General features: G+C 40.9%; 1 long non-coding RNA gene across 1 annotated transcript; it reads right to left on the minus strand.

The window, feature by feature from the left end:
• Positions 1-7,309: 7,309 nt before the first annotated feature.
• Positions 7,310-14,119, minus strand: LOC311109594. Its single transcript, XR_014610610.1, has 3 exons — positions 14,040-14,119; positions 12,642-12,867; positions 7,310-10,402 (listed from the first exon to the last, which is right to left on the minus strand). It is a non-coding gene; the product is annotated as an uncharacterized lncRNA (long non-coding RNA).
• Positions 14,120-16,036: the final 1,917 nt, after the last annotated feature.

Consider the following 16,036-nt stretch of genomic DNA (forward strand, 5'->3'; position numbering starts at 1 on the left):
GCCCTGATCCTTGACCCCACCACCTCTTTCACCCTAACAGGGCACTCATTGAATTCGGGAATATTATCCCCACCACAGTTACAACATTTTACATTCAAACTCTTCAATAACGTATTCCTTCTGTCTGCAAACACTTCACACGTGGTTAAACTTTTTACACTTCTTGCATTGCATCAGGTTTTGCACGAACGCTCTTACTGCGTAACTTATATATCCCAGCTTTCCATAGGCTGGGACATACTCAGCAAACATCAATACTACAGTTAAACTTAGCTCCTTTTCCCCACTCTCCATACAGGTCAAGCGACGTGCATTAACTACTCCTATCATTTTCTGCCTAAGATATTGATTATCAATGTCCAATGGGATGCCAGAGATAACACCTTTTACTGGTGCCTTACTCCGAAAATCAGAGCTGTCCACATAATGCGTCAACTTCGTGAGCCATAATGCATCACTCCTTTTGACCTTTAGATATACACGATATCAACACCATAACACTCCTGGTTACTTTGACTGCATCCACTTTTCCCAAAGCCTTCTTCACCATCCTCGTGACTTCAAACGGGTTTCCCAAATGAACATCCTTATCCAAAAAATATACTCCAACAAGCAACGATTCATCAGACTCATTTTCCACAACAATGTTAGCCCTTTCTGTTCCATTCTTGGATGGAAAGTTATTTGCCCTTGTATTTGCTAGGTTGAAACAAGGTTAACATCATATAACTGATAAAGAACAATCTGGTTTCATGCATGGTCAACACATTAGTAATAATCTCAGGTTGATATTAGATATGATTGACAATAATGACCTCATCCTTGATGATAGTTTTCTTATTTGTATTGATTTTTATAAAGCATTTATCCCTCGAAACATTCAAGCTGAATAATGATTATAATTGTGATTTCTGTGGATTTCTTTTTTGCCTGTATTTATAGTATAATTTTTTTAATTGACATACATAACTTTGTTACAAAGATAACAGAACATGTTGTATAATTGAATGGTTTTGATATGATTTAGTTCAGAAATTCTGACATTGATAAGGAATTAGTATATTGAATTCAACTGCTAATAATAATAATAGGTACATTTCATATTCACAAATGATCTGATTCAAAACCGAACTTTTTTGACTTGATAAATTAATTTAAAAAAAATATGGCGCTACTTTAGCTCAAATGAAAAAGGAAATTAAAACCTGTAGTATTATTAATTAATATGATCTGTTTGTGTAGGATTCCTGGCAATGTAAAAGTAAAAAGTTGGTTTGCTTTGTTGATGTTTGTTAGTAATAAAATATAAAACGACTGCGAAGTTTCCCAATCAGCTGTTGAAGATGGTGGACTCATTCAGGACAGAGAAAAATGTCAAAATTGATGATATATCCTCTGATATAAGTCCTATTTTATTTATTGGTATAGTTGGCTATCTATCTAGCTAGGTATTTGTTGTTCAATGCTAGGCTACAAATTGAATGAGTCACTGTGCCAACTCTAATCTCTAGTGAACAGATTTACGAGTAAAATGCGAGAATTTGTCAAGGCTCACATATAAATATGTGATCACGAGCATCAGTAGTTCCTGGTTTTGGGTTTTCTTCATTTATTATTTGGACGAATCCGGATTAAGCGAAGGTGGTGTTTAAACTCGGGGGCGGTGATTTCAAGCCCTGTGCGCAGTAGTTATTGTACCCCCATGAAAACACTGAAGATAGACCGTTCGTTTTTTTTACAGATTTGTACAGATGGCTCCAAGGACCCAGATAGTGGTCGTACAGGAGCAGCTGTTTACATTCCTCAGTTTGATGTGGAGATATGTCAAAGACTAACAGATGAACTCTCAGTATCCTCTGTTTACCTGCTGGTGCTAGTAGCTGCCCCCCATCTGGGAAATCTAATAGGAGTGACCTTTTGGAGGCATTAGTGTTATTATGGAGAATCGAGAGACAGGGTGTTTCTCAATACGCTTACTACCGTGCTCCACACTCTCATGCTCCAAGTGCATTCCCAGAGGATGTTCTCTTGATTATGTTCTTCTGAGGATGAGTGTGGAGAACGCATAAAACATTACATTTGAGAAGCACTCCTCCTACTGTATTACATCATGCTGCATCTAATTATTATTTTTTTTTTTTACATTTTAGTCATTTAGCAGACGCTCTTATCCAGAGCGACTTACAGTTAGTGAATGCATACATCATTTTTTTATTTTTCATACTGGTCCCCAGTGGGAAACGAACCCACATCCCTACCGGCCAAACCCTCCCCTACCTTGGACAACGCTGGACCAACTGTGCGCCGCCCATGGGTCTCCCGGTCGCGGCTGGTTGCGAAAATGCCTGGACACGAACCAGGATCTCTAGTGGCACAGCTAGCACTGGGATGCAGTGCTTTAGACCACTGCTCCACTCGGGAGTAAAGACGTGCTTATTATACTTTCAGGACTCTCATGCGTCATTCTTAGAAAGGAATCAGAAACTCAGGTCCTTGCTGGTCACCATATCACCATGCTAGAACGGACAGTATATGGGTTTGTAACTATCTGGCTATGCTAGAAAGGTCAATACGATGCTTCCTAACCACCAACACAACTGTAACCATTACTAACCCTAACTCTGATGTGTCCTCTGATGCAATATGTAGTGTATGAACAATTATGACTTTGCTAATGTTTTCAAGTGGAACCTGAGAGGATGTTTATTCAGTTTTACAGGGAGCCGTTTTAGAGTGACACCCCATAGAACAGAGGGAGTCTGTTTGTTGTAGACAGGGGATTGGTCAGTATGGGGAACCACCCATATTTTGGGAAAGATTATAAGTACTGGATGGGAACAAAGAAGATCAGAACAGACATTTGAATTTGGAAACACTGCTCTCCGGATGATCTTGACATCTGTAAACTTATGCTGAAATCTTGTGATATGAATAAAACTTATGATCAAAGCTCAGTATAAGCGGACTCCTTTGATACAGCATAATTAGCCACATTAACTCGACACTACACAACCATAACGTGGGCATGGAAGATGACACACACACACACACACACACACACACATTTCCTCCAACACCCACCTACACACATGCAGCCATGGTCCAATCTCTTTACTACCCTCTGCTATACTACAAAGCTTAATCACTGGAATTACTGTCATCCCTCCCCCTCTCCTCTCCCTCCCCTCTCCTTCCCCTCTCCTCTCCTCTCCTCTCCTCTCCTCCCACTCTCCTCTCCTCCATCTCTCCTTCCCCTCCTCCTCTCCTCTCCTCTCCTCTCCTCTCCTCTCCTCTCCTCTCCTCTCCTCTCCTCTCCTCTCCTCTCCTCTCCTCTCCTCTACCTCTCCTCTCCTCCTCATTCTCCTCTCCTCTCCTCTCCAATTTCAATTTAAGGGCTTTATTGGCATGGGAAACGTATGTTAACATTGCCAAAGCAAGTGAAGTAGATAGTAAACAAAAGTGAAATAAACAATAAATATTAACAGTAAACATTACACTCAGAAGTTCCAAAAGAATAAAGACATTTCTCCCTCCCCCCCCCCCCCCCCCCCCCCCTCCCCTCTCCTCTCCCTCCTCCCCTTCTCCTCTCCTCCCCCTCCCCCTTTCCTCTCCTACTATGAACCCACACAAACACAAGGACCGGGAACAAACACACACATACGTACAATGTCCAGATGGACCGCAAGAAAATATGGAGGGATTAAAAATGGTTTAGCATAGGCCTACTGTTAGAGGCTATGCGTCACGTTGCCATCGTGTTGGTGGAATGTAGCCTAATGTGTGTGTGTGTGTGTGTATGTGTGTAATAATGCATGGCGGGCTTGCAGCAGGGTATGCTATAGGCAAAGTAAGAGTTAAAAACGACCTCGTTTGTTGTCAGTGGGTCTAGAATACGACATCACAGGCTAGCCTACTCTGCCCCTTTCATTCATAAATACCACAGGAAGAAGGAACGCCATCTCGCTTTGGTGGCGGTGGCATCATTTCACAGGCGCATCACATCCTCCAAATCCTCCTTTCATCCTCAAAACGAGACATGTTAGATCCCTGCATAGAATATCATCCACTCTCCCATTCCTGACGATAATTTACACGGTGTATGATGCAGTAACAGCAACATACATGTCCAGATGAATTTTAACATATGGTAGAAATAACATGAACGGTTTGCAATCAAAAAAATCTTGCCCCATATTTACCATGGCAAGAATCGCGTGCGTTACCGTCTAAGTGAGGCAACGCCACACAATATCAACATTCTCTAACCGATATTGCCTAACAGATTTTTCTAAAGATGGATCTGGTTGTGGTTCCGTGTTACATACTACATCTCCCCATTTACTGAACCCTCTTCCAGCCAGGACAATGGCAACAATAGAGATGAAACAAGATATACACAGAGCAAACGTTGTACTTCATAATTTTCAGCTAAATATATGTAAATCGTAATCTAGCTAGCCAGCTAGCTAGTTAAACAGGCAGAAACTACTTAAAACTAATGTTACGCAAGGTACAGTATATGTCAATTGTTCATGGGTAGCTAGCTAACAATTCTTTGTGGCTACTGTATCTGGCTAGCTAACAGAAGTAACTGGCCAGTTAGCTCTATTGACTTACTATGGGCATGCGACCTACGCTATAGTGGGTATTGTAAGCAGGTAACCATGCCAAAATTAACACAAAATGTATTTATTAAGGTATCAAAATAAAAGACTGTAGTCAGGCAACATATGAGATGTGAATAGGCAACATTTCATTCCAAAGTCAGTGTATTTTCTCTTGCTTCAGGTCAAATATTGGCCGCCATTGATTTCAAGAAAATGTGTGTCATGTCTTACGTAGTCGCGTCATATTTCTTTGCATACGTTCAGTTGAAGTTTGCATCGATACATGCTTCAAAATATGTACAAACGGAGTACGAATTCGAGAAGTGCCCTCCGTGTTCCGTTTCGCATACTTTGATTTGGACTCATGTTCCGACCCTCCCGTGCTCGGAGTAGGATGCATTTTGAGGAACACACAGTGTGTAGTAGTGAGATTCTGCTGGGTCCCAGCCCATTCAGGAGTGAGTGGGATTGAAATAGTAGACCAGGTAGCCAAAAGAGCTTGGTGGTGGCAGCATCATGCTGTGGGGATGTTTTTCAGTGGCAGGGACTGGGAGACAAATCACTATCGAGGGAAAGATTAAAGGAGCAAAGTACAGAGAGATCCTTGATGAAAACCTGCTCCAGAGTGCTCAGAACCTCAGACTGGGGCGAAGGTTGAATTTCCAACAGGACCCTAAGCACACAGCCAAGACAACGCATGAGTGGCTTTGGGACAAGTCTTTGAGTGGCCCAGCCATAGCCGGACTTGAACCCGATCTAACATCTCTGGAGAGACTTGAAAATAGCTGTGCAGCAATGCTCTCCATCCAACCTGACAGAGCTTGAGAGGATCTGCAGAGAAGAATGGGAGAAACTCCCCAAATACAGCTGTGCCAATCTTTTAGAAGTTATTTTTTTAATTTCACTTCACCAATTTGGACTATTTTGTGTATGTCCATTACATGAAATCCAAATAAAAATCCATTTAAATTACAGGTTGTAATGCAACAAAATAGGAAAAATGCCAAGGGGGATGAATACTTTTGCAAGGCACTGGTATCTATGACACAAAATCCATGTGTACATGTGTGTATAGTGCGTATGTTATCGTGTGTTTGTATGCATGTGTCTATGTTTGTGTTGCTTCACAGTCCCCACTATTCTATAAGGTGTATTTGTATGTTTTTTTTAAAATCTAATTTTACTGCTGGCTTGAGTTACTTGATGTGGAATAGAGTTCCATGTAGTCATGGCTCTATGTAGTACTGTGTGCCTCCCATAGTCTGTTCTGGACTTGGGGACTGTGAAGAGACCTCTGGTGGCATGTCTTGTGGGGTATGCATGGGTGTCTGATCTGTGTGCCAGTAGTTCAAATAGACAGCTCGGTTCATTCAACATGTCAATACCGCTCACAAATACAAGTAGTGATGAAGTCAATCTCTCCTCCACTTTGAGCCAGGAGAGATAGATATTAATGTTAGCTCTCTGTGTACATCCAAGGGCCAGCCGTGCTGCCCTGTTCTGAGCAAATTGTCACTCTTTGTGACACCTGACCATACGACTGAACAGTAGTCCAGTTGCAACAAAACTAGGGCCTGTAGGACCTGCCTTGTTGATAGTGCTGTAAAGAATGCAGAGCAGCGCTTTGTTATAGACAGACTTCTCCCATCCTAGCTACTGTTGTATCAATATGTTTTGACAATGACAGTTTACAATCCAGGGTTATTCCAAGCAATTTAGTCTCCTCAACTTGCTCCATTTCCACATTATTCATTACAAGATTTAGTTGAGGTTTAGGGTTTAGTAAATGATTTGTCCCAAATACAATGCTTTTAGTGTTAGTAGCCATGCCAATTTTCTTCAGCTGCCGAAGGTTGAAGAGGCACTGTTGCGCCTTCTTCCCCACCATGTCGGTGTGGCGAGATCATTTCAGGTCCTGTGATTTGCACACGAGGAACTTTAAATTTTTGACCCCCGTCGAGGAAGATGGGGGTGTGCACCCTCTTCTGTCTCCTGTAGTCCATAACAAGCGCCTTAGTTTTGTTGATGTTGAGCGAGAGGTTATTTTCCTGGCAGCACTCCTTCAGGGCTCTAACCTCCTCCCTGTAGGCTGTCTCGCCGCAGTTGGTAATCAGGCCTACTACTGTCGTGTCGTCAGCAAACTTGATGATTGAGTTGGAGTCGTGCATGGCCACACAGGCATGGGTGAACAGGGAGTACAGGAGGGGACTGAGCAGCCCCCCCCCGGGGGGGCCCCAGTGTTGAGGATCAGAATGGCAGAGGTGTTGCCTTACCTCATCAGTAAATCTAGGACCCAGTTGCACATGGAAGAGGTCAGACCAAGGCCCTGAGCTTAGTGACAAGCTTGGAGGGCACTATGGTGTTAAAAGCTGAGCTGTAGTCAATAAACAGCATTCTCACATAGGTATTCCAGGTGGGATAGGGTGGTGTGCAGTGCAATGACGATTGCGTCGCCCATGGATCTGTTGGGGCGGTATGCGAATTGTGTGGGTCTAGGTTCTCGGTTAAGGTGGAGGTGATATGGTCCTTAACTAGCCTCTCAAAGCACTTCACGATGACAGAAGTGAGTGCTACGGGACAATAGTCATTTACTTTTCTTTCTTGGGTACAGGAACAATGGTGGACATCTTGAAGGAAGTGGGTACAACAGACTGGGATAGGGAAGGATGGAATATGTATGAGAAGAGGTTGACCAACACTAATACATGTACAAACTTTATTTTTCATTTGCAGATCATTAAGTTCAATGCAGTTATCCAAACACATTCGTCATCAATGACTAAAATAACAAATCTAGTTTTAAAAGACACATTTCATAAATAAATGTAGTCATTTCATAGCCTGTGTATCATTAAACAAATAGTAATTTAGTAGCAAAAAATAATCCAGCCAAATTTATGCTGAAAACTGATCATCACACCATCTCTGTCTGATACATGTTGTGTCTACAAATTCATTCCCACAGAAAACTTTAGATGAAAGCAGTACCACACAGTCAACCCTCAGACTATTGTTTCAATGTCAGAAGCCTCAGAGGGTTTTCAACTTAAGGGTAAATCCAAGGTGATCTCAATATCTCTACAGTAGAAGCTAACAAAACACATTGATCAGTAAAGTAGAGGCTAACATTGTATAAAACGCTCCCTTTCCACTGCACAGTGAGAAGCAATGGTGTGCTACTTGTGGTGGAAATTCTAACCAAATGGGGAGAGACAGAGATTTCTTCCAACAAACTAACTTCCAGCTTTATTTAAGAATTGCAATAATGGAGCTGGTCAATAATAGTGCCCAATAATACAGAAAATACAGAGGTCTTATATAGTAGACCTAAAAATGCTGTGTCATGGCTGGTTCCACCCCTCCCCGGCAGATCGGGGCATCACGAGCTACCTTGTGTTCATCTTGTGGTTATGTGTATCGGGTGTGTGAGATCATACAGCACAAACAAGTGATAACGTTCTGTTACTCCTTTCTGCTCAAGCTAGCCTCTGTTCTCTTCATATCTCCACACTGTCCTTGAAAGATACGAAAATAACAGAATGGACTGAAAAACTGTGGTCACTCTGAGAGGCTCTTTGTCTTTGGCCACATGACCAAGTTTCTCAGAAGCAAAGATAACTGAAAACAATAACAGGTCTGTTCTGTTCCTCACGCTATCTCTATCCCGAATCACACTATGTCCTTAACTATACGCCTAGACCAGCTGTGGGGAGCTAAAGGGAACCATCCTTGTGAAAATCACAGTAGTTATGAAATCCCCTAGCAACAGTAATACATCTTACTATTGCCAAGCACATAGTTGTTAACTATCAACATTCATACAGATATAATCAATAAAGCAGGTAAATACGCACTTTTTCACTCACATATGCTTTCTTACTGTTATCAAATTCACTGTTACTACTTCCTTTATGAGGTGAGAATGAAGTGATGGAGTGACTTTAATCTTAGCTGGTCTGAGACAACTGATGAGGCTTCTCTCCTTTATATTTATATTGGTGTGTTTTTAAGGTATTCAATCTGGAGAAACTCTTCCCACAGTCACAGTGGTAAGGCTTCTCTCCTGTGTGTGTTCAATGATTAACTTTTACCTGATGTTTTGAAGCATTTCCCAAAGTCAGAGCAGGAGCAAGGCTTACGTCTTTTATGTATTAATTGATGACTTTTTAAGGTATCCAATCGGGAGAAACTCTTTCCACAGTCGGAGCAGGAGTAAGGCTTCTCTCCTGTGTGCACTCTCTGATGAATGGTTAATTTAGCTGAATTAATGAAGCATTTCCCACAGTCAGAGCAGGAGTAAGGCTTTTCTCCAGTGTGCATTTTCTGATGAACTGTCAGAGCCCTTGATGTTGTGAAGCTCTTCCCACAGTCAGAGCAGGAATAAGGCTTCTCTCCAGTGTGCACTCTTTGATGAATGGTTAATTTAGCTGATTTAATGAAGCAATTCCCACAATCAGAGCAGGAGTAAGGCTTCTGTCCTTTATGTATTAATTGGTGACTTTTTAAGGTATCCAATCGGGAGAAACTCTTTCCACAGTCAGAGCAGAAGTAAGGCTTCTCTCCAGTGTGCACTCTCTGATGAATGGTTAATTGAGATGAGTTAATGAAGCATTTCCCACAGTCAGAGCAGGAGTAAGGCTTCTGTCCTTTATGTATTAGTAGGTGACTTTTTAAGGCATGCAATTGGGAGAAACTCTTCCCACAGTCAGAGCAGGAGTAAGGCTTCTCTCCAGTGTGTACTCTCTGATGAACTGTCAGAGCTTGTGATGTTGTGAAGCTCTTCCCACAGTCAGTGCAGGAGTACGGCTTCTCTCCTGTGTGTATACGTTGATGTCTTTTTAAGTGGCACAATTGGGAGAAACTCGCCCCACAGTCAGTGCAGGAGTATGGCTTCTCTCCTGTGTGTATACGTTGGTGTGTTTTTAAAGTAGTCAATTGGGAGAAACTTTTCCCACAGTCAGAGCAGAAGGAAGGCTTCTCTCCTGTGTGTCTTCTTTGATGAATTTTTCGCTCAGTTGATGTTGTGAAGCACTTCCCACAGTCAGAGCAGGAGTAAGGCTTTTCTCCTTTATGGATACGTTGGTGGGTTTTCAAGTTGCCTGACATGGAGAAGCTCTTCCCACAGTCAGAGCAGGAGAATGGCTTCTCTCCTCTATGTATACATTGGTGGGTTTTTAGGTTGCCCGATATGGAGAAACTCTTCCCACAGTCAGAGCAGGAGTAAGGCTTCTCTCCTGTGTGTATACGTAGGTGGGTTTTTAAGTTGCCCAATCGGGAGAAACTCTCTCCACAGTCAGAGCAGGAGTAAGGCTTCTCTCCTGTGTGTATACGTTGGTGTGTTTTTAAGTTGCCCAATCGGGAGAAACTCTTCTCACAGTCAGAGCAGGAGTAAGGCTTATCTCCAGTGTGCACTCTCTTATGAAATGTCAGAGCTTGTGATGTTGTGAAGCTCTTCCCACAGTCAGTGCAGGAGTTTTTCTTCTCTCCTGTGTGTATACGTTGGTGTGTTATTAAGTGGCCCAATTGGGAGAAACTCACCCCACAGTCAGAGCAGGAGTAAGGCTTCTGTCCTTTATGTATTAATTGGTGACTTTTTAAGGTATCCAATCGGGAGAAACTCTTTCCACAGTCAGAGCAAGAATACAGATTCTCTCCTGTGTGTATTTTTAAGTGTATTTTTAACTTTGATAGAATTGGGAAAATCTCCTCACAATGTGGGCAGTGGTGAGACCTTTTAGCTCTGTGATCTTCCTGCTGTTGTTCTCTGGATGTAGAGAATATCTCATCATGGTCTCCTGTGTGAACAACATCAGAAGAACCAGTCAGTTGGTGTGAAATACATGACTTCATATACAGTGCCCTCAGAAAGTATTCACACCCCTTGACTTTTTCTAGATTTTGTTGTGTTTCAGCCTGAATTAAAAATTTATTAAATTGAAATTGTGTGTCATTGGCCTACATGCAATACCACACACATACATGGGCATGGATACATGACTAGATGTTGGATGTTGTTGTACCAAGATGAATTCTACTACGACTCTCTAGCATCTGAATATGAATACCACATCTGTAGATTCTAAACCACCAGTTGGAGGACAGATGGAACTAAACCACCAGTTGGCCAGAAAGTGTTATACATGGTAGGTAAACTGTTTCGTCTTTAGATGCACTTTATAGACCTGATAACAACCATGGAATACCCCATAACGTCAGTGGAATACCCCATAACGTCAGTGGAATACCCCATAATGTCAGTGAAATTATTCTATTCAAATTAATTTAAAATAAAAAGCTAAAATGTCTTGAGTCAATAAGTATTCAACCCCTTTGTTATGGAATGCCTAAATAAGTTCAGGAGTAAAAATGTGCTTAACAAGTCACATGATAAGTTGCATCAACTCACTCTATGTGCAATAATAGTGTTCAACATGATTTTTGAATGACTACCTCATCTCTGTACCCCACACATACAATGATCTGTAAGGTCCCTCTGTCAAGTAGTGAAATTCAAACACAGATTCAACCACAAAGACCAGGGAGGTTTTCTAATGCCTCACAAAGAAGGGTACCTATTGGTAGATAAACAAAACAAAAAAGAAGACATTGACTATACCTTTGAGCATGGTGAAGTTATTAATTACACTTTGGATGGTGTATCAATACACCCAGTCACTACAAAGATACAGGCGTCCTTCCTAACTCAGTTGCCGGAGAGGAGGGAAACCGCTCAGGGATTTCACCATGATGCCAATGGTGACTTTAAAACAGTTAGACTGAGGATGGATCAACAACATTGTAGTTACTCCACAATACTAACATAAATGACAGAGTGAAAAGAAGGAAAGCTGTACAGAATACATGCATCCTGTTTGCAATGTAATGAGGCACTAAAGTAAAAATGTGGCAAAAATAATTAACTTTATAACCTGAATAGCGTTATGTTCAGGGCAAATCCAACAACACATTACGGAGTACCACTCTTCGCATGGTTATGGCTGCATCATGTTATGGGTATGCTTCTCATCAGCAAGGACTTGGGAGTTTGTTAAGGATAAAAATAAACGGAATAGTGTTAAGCACCGGCAAAATCCTAGAGGATAACCTGGTTCAGTCTGCTTTCCAACAGACACTGGGAGACAAATTCACCTTTCAGCAGGACAGTAACCTAAAACACAAGGCCAAATATACACTGGAGTTGCTTACCAAGACAACATTGAATGTTCCTGAGTGGCCTAGTTACAGTTCTGAATTAAAATTGGTTTAAAAAGCTATGGCAAGACTTGAAAATGTCTGTCTTGCAATGATCAACAACCAACTTGACAGAGCTTGAAGAATTTAAAAAATAATGATGTGCAAATAATTTACAATCCAGGTGTGCAAAGCTCTTCGAGATTTACCCAGAAAGACTCACAGCTGTAATCGCTGCCAAAGGTGCTTCTACAAAGTATTGAGTCAGGGGTGTGATGTAAATTAGATATTTCTGCATTTCAATTTTAATAAATTTGCAAACATTTCTATAAACATGTTTTCACTGTCATTGTGGGGTATTGTGTGTAGATGGCTCAGAAAAAATATCAATTTAATCCATTGTGAATTTAGGCTGTAACACAACAAAATGTGGAATAAGTCAAGGGGTAGGAATACTTTCTGAAGGCATACAGTACAATACACAGACTCATTTCATAGAACTTTAAAAACACTGGCAGTTTGTCTACTTCACTTCTTTAGTCTACTCTCTGAACACTCCAGATAGCCCAGTGAATAAAACAAATGTTGACAATAATATCTACCTTCTCATTGAAACAGTTAATCATGAAACAGTTCTACTGGAACTTTTCATGCACAGTGGGAAGTTGGAAGGAACAACACAAGCTTTGTTGTGCAGTCTGGAGTTCTTCAGGGATGTGATATCAAAATGAATGAATTCAACCTATCAATAGACTGGGTCATAACTTATGGAGGTCTAACTTATGAAGAGAACTTATAGATAAATGAATAAAACAAACGTAGTTAGACAGAACCTACTCTTACCGTGAGAAACAGATTTCCCAATCTTCTCCTCCTCTTCTTCATCTTTAATGTTGATATTCAGCTCCAGTGTTTGACTGCAGTCTTCCAGCTTCACTGTTGCCATCTCTGGATCCTGCAATGCACACTGGGCTCCACTGTCACAATCAGGACCCAGTGTGGAAGGAGAGGCAGGCTGGGTTTGTCCTCACTGTTGATGTTACCGGCCTCAGACTTAATCTGAGTCGGCCTGTAGTAATAAAAAGAAACGGACACAAAAGTTATTGTCTTGACAGTTCTGGCACTTTGTTTATTCTCTAAAAATATATTATATTTTTTCTTGTTCAATTCTCACTTCAATAGATCAGGTAGCTAAGCACTGACAACAAAACATTCATTAATTCACATTAGACACAAAGTACACACTTTAAATTACACAACGTAAATGCACTTAACCTATAATAGATTTCCTGAATCCACATACATACATAAATGACTCAAAAACCATTTAGTACAAGGTTTGTTTTAGACAACACTATTAATTATTTTCTTGAATAATCTTGTCTTCATTGTATTATTTCAGTCACAACCAATTGTATTTCCCGATCACACCATAGTAACATTTATAGATAAATATAGAAACAACTGAATGTGTCTGAATATTACTACACATGTAGAAAACTGATAAACATTACATTCAGCTTCAAACTGTAGTGCAACCCTGAAATTGTCTCTCTCTCTCTGATCAGAGTATGTGAGCAGAGCAGAGCGGAGCCCACTTTGACTGGAGAGTTAAGGGAGATTCCCAACCGCTGGAGCGTCGGCCTTCTCGCCCGCTTCAATTTTCTTAAAATATGAAAACCTGAAGCCACGCCCATTTTCGGAATAATTGCATTACGGGCCCTAAAGCACGGAAATAGTGTCCTGCTTGTATACTTCATATTTTGGCGAATTTAGTACCACATCCGGGAACTTTTGGCATACTAACTCTATCCATACTATGACCAATAAGCATACTACATACTCAATTTACGTCACAAATAGTATGGTTAAGTATGAGTATTCGAACACATCTTCTGCCTCTGATGCATCCACACTGCCTGTACTGAAGTCTGGTGATGCAGATTTGGGCGCCGCCATTTTATCAGCTCGCATCACGAATTTAAAAATCTCAAATTAATGGATCCTTTATGAAATTACCTTGATGAAATGAAGTACATTCACTCAGACAAACCAACGTCTCTAACTATGTGACTTGTAAAATAACTTATCGCGTTCTTCACTCATTCGGTTTGACAGAAAAAATAACACATAAAACCTTTACCAAACGTTATACCCAATATGATAATAGACATATTTGTTACCTAGTATGTTATGACATGTTCCTTCGATATTAGAAGGTTTAAACGTGCTATTACATACCTTTAGTAATACAGAAGTGATCGTTTCGACAACACAGTTATGTTTCTTTCTTTCTTTACTTCCTGTTCCCCGCAAGTGCGACAGCAACTTCACAGATAGAACAATGAGACAGATATTTCACTGGATGTATAAATGTGAAGCATCCGCTTGGCGTTTCCACTCACTACCAAATATGGTAGTGAGAGGAAGCCCACTGGCCGGCAGTGGGAGAAGAAGGAAGAAGATTGATTTTGGCCGACATTTTGCTAATTTTCTCATCGATGAAACATCTGATCTCAATACAGTTATAATGCTCTAGTCTACCTTGGTTTAGTTATAAAAACCTTTGGAGACATCTTCTTCTTTTTCAGTATAATGGCGTTTGCAACAATTACATGTGCATTCTGCCACCTACTGTACAGGTGGATAATACAGATCCCCAAAATGAAATAATGTGGGGTAAATAAAAAAATAAAAATAAAAAAGATTCCATACAAACTATCAAACTATCAAAATGTTAATTAAACTAAATCAGCCTGCTTTCTGTTCTAATCAGGTCTGTAGGCAGAACATTTTCTGGCGACAGTAGTCCTTGCAGTCTTGGAGGCCCAAAAACTTCTCAGCTGCAGATATGATGATGTCCAGCTTCTTGGACTTCTTGTGCAGTACAATTACTAACAGTGGCTATAAATGCTACAAAATCCACCTTCTTCACAATAAGTGTATCCAGATCACTTGAATGACATATACCATTTGCAAGTGGTTGCGGTGCATCCACCGCCATATCTTCTTCAGAACTGTGGTCTCTTTCCCATTCAACTCTCTTCACTGTCTCCACATAGGTGATTTGCTGTACAGCCCTGATCCTTGACCCCACCACCTCTTTCACCCTAACAGGGCACTCATGGAATTCGGGAATATTATCCCCACCACAGTTGCAACATTTTACATTCAGACTCTTCAATAACGTATTCCTTCTGTCTGCAAAAGCTCTACTGACTTACTATGGGCATGCGACCTACGCACGCTATAGTGGGTATTGTAAGCAGGTAACCATGCCAAAATTAACACAGCATGTATTTATTAACGTATCAAAATAAAATACTGTAGTCAGGCAACATATGAGATGTGAATAGGCAACATTTCATTCCAAAGTCAGTGTATTTTCTCTTGCTTCAGGTCAAATATTGGCCACCATTGATTTAAAGAAATTGTCCTGTCATGTATTACGTAGTCGCGTCATATTTCTTTGCATACGTTCGGTTGAAGCTTGCATCGATACATGCTTTAAAATATGTACAAACGGAGTACGAATTCGAAAAGTGCCCTCCGTGTTCCGTTTCGCATACTTTGATTAGGACTCCGTTTGTTCCGACCCTCCCGTGTTCCAATTTGCGTGCTCGGAGTAGGATGCATTTTGAGGAACACACAGTGTGTAGTAGTGAGATTCTGCTGGGTCCCAGCCCATTCAGGGGTGAGTGGTAATGAAATAGTAGACCAGGTAGCCAAAAGGGCTTTAAAACTAGATATAATTTATATTCGTGCTCCACTGGGTAGAGGTGAGGCCACCCTTATGAAAAATATTGCAGTTAGAGTGCAGTAGAACTGCAGTATGCTACAAATAGTGCGTCCAAAATAACACCGTTTTTCTTTACTGCATTAATTTTGCAGTGTAACTGCAGTTAGAGTGCAGTACAATGCAGTTATTCTGCAATTACTGCGTCCAAAATACCACAGTCGACTTCAGTTACTGCACTTTTACTGCAGTTTCAAAACTGCTATCTTTTTTTGTAAGGGCAAATATAAGATTAGAGACATTATTATAGATTTTTGGCAGATGAGGTGGGACACAGAGCCAAAGCGACGGCATTTCTATTCCCTCCAAATAAATGTTGGTGGACTAATATTCAAGGGTCAGATTAGGGAGGAAGAGGTGGTGTTTGCTCGGTTGCATCTAGGACATTGAACTCGTCATTATGTTTGGTTGGCAAGCATGTGAATGGTTTGTATACGGAGTG

Source organism: Coregonus lavaretus, assembly GCF_964263955.1.
Source record: "Coregonus lavaretus genome assembly, chromosome: 35".
Classification (NCBI taxonomy): Eukaryota; Metazoa; Chordata; class Actinopteri; order Salmoniformes; family Salmonidae; genus Coregonus; species Coregonus lavaretus.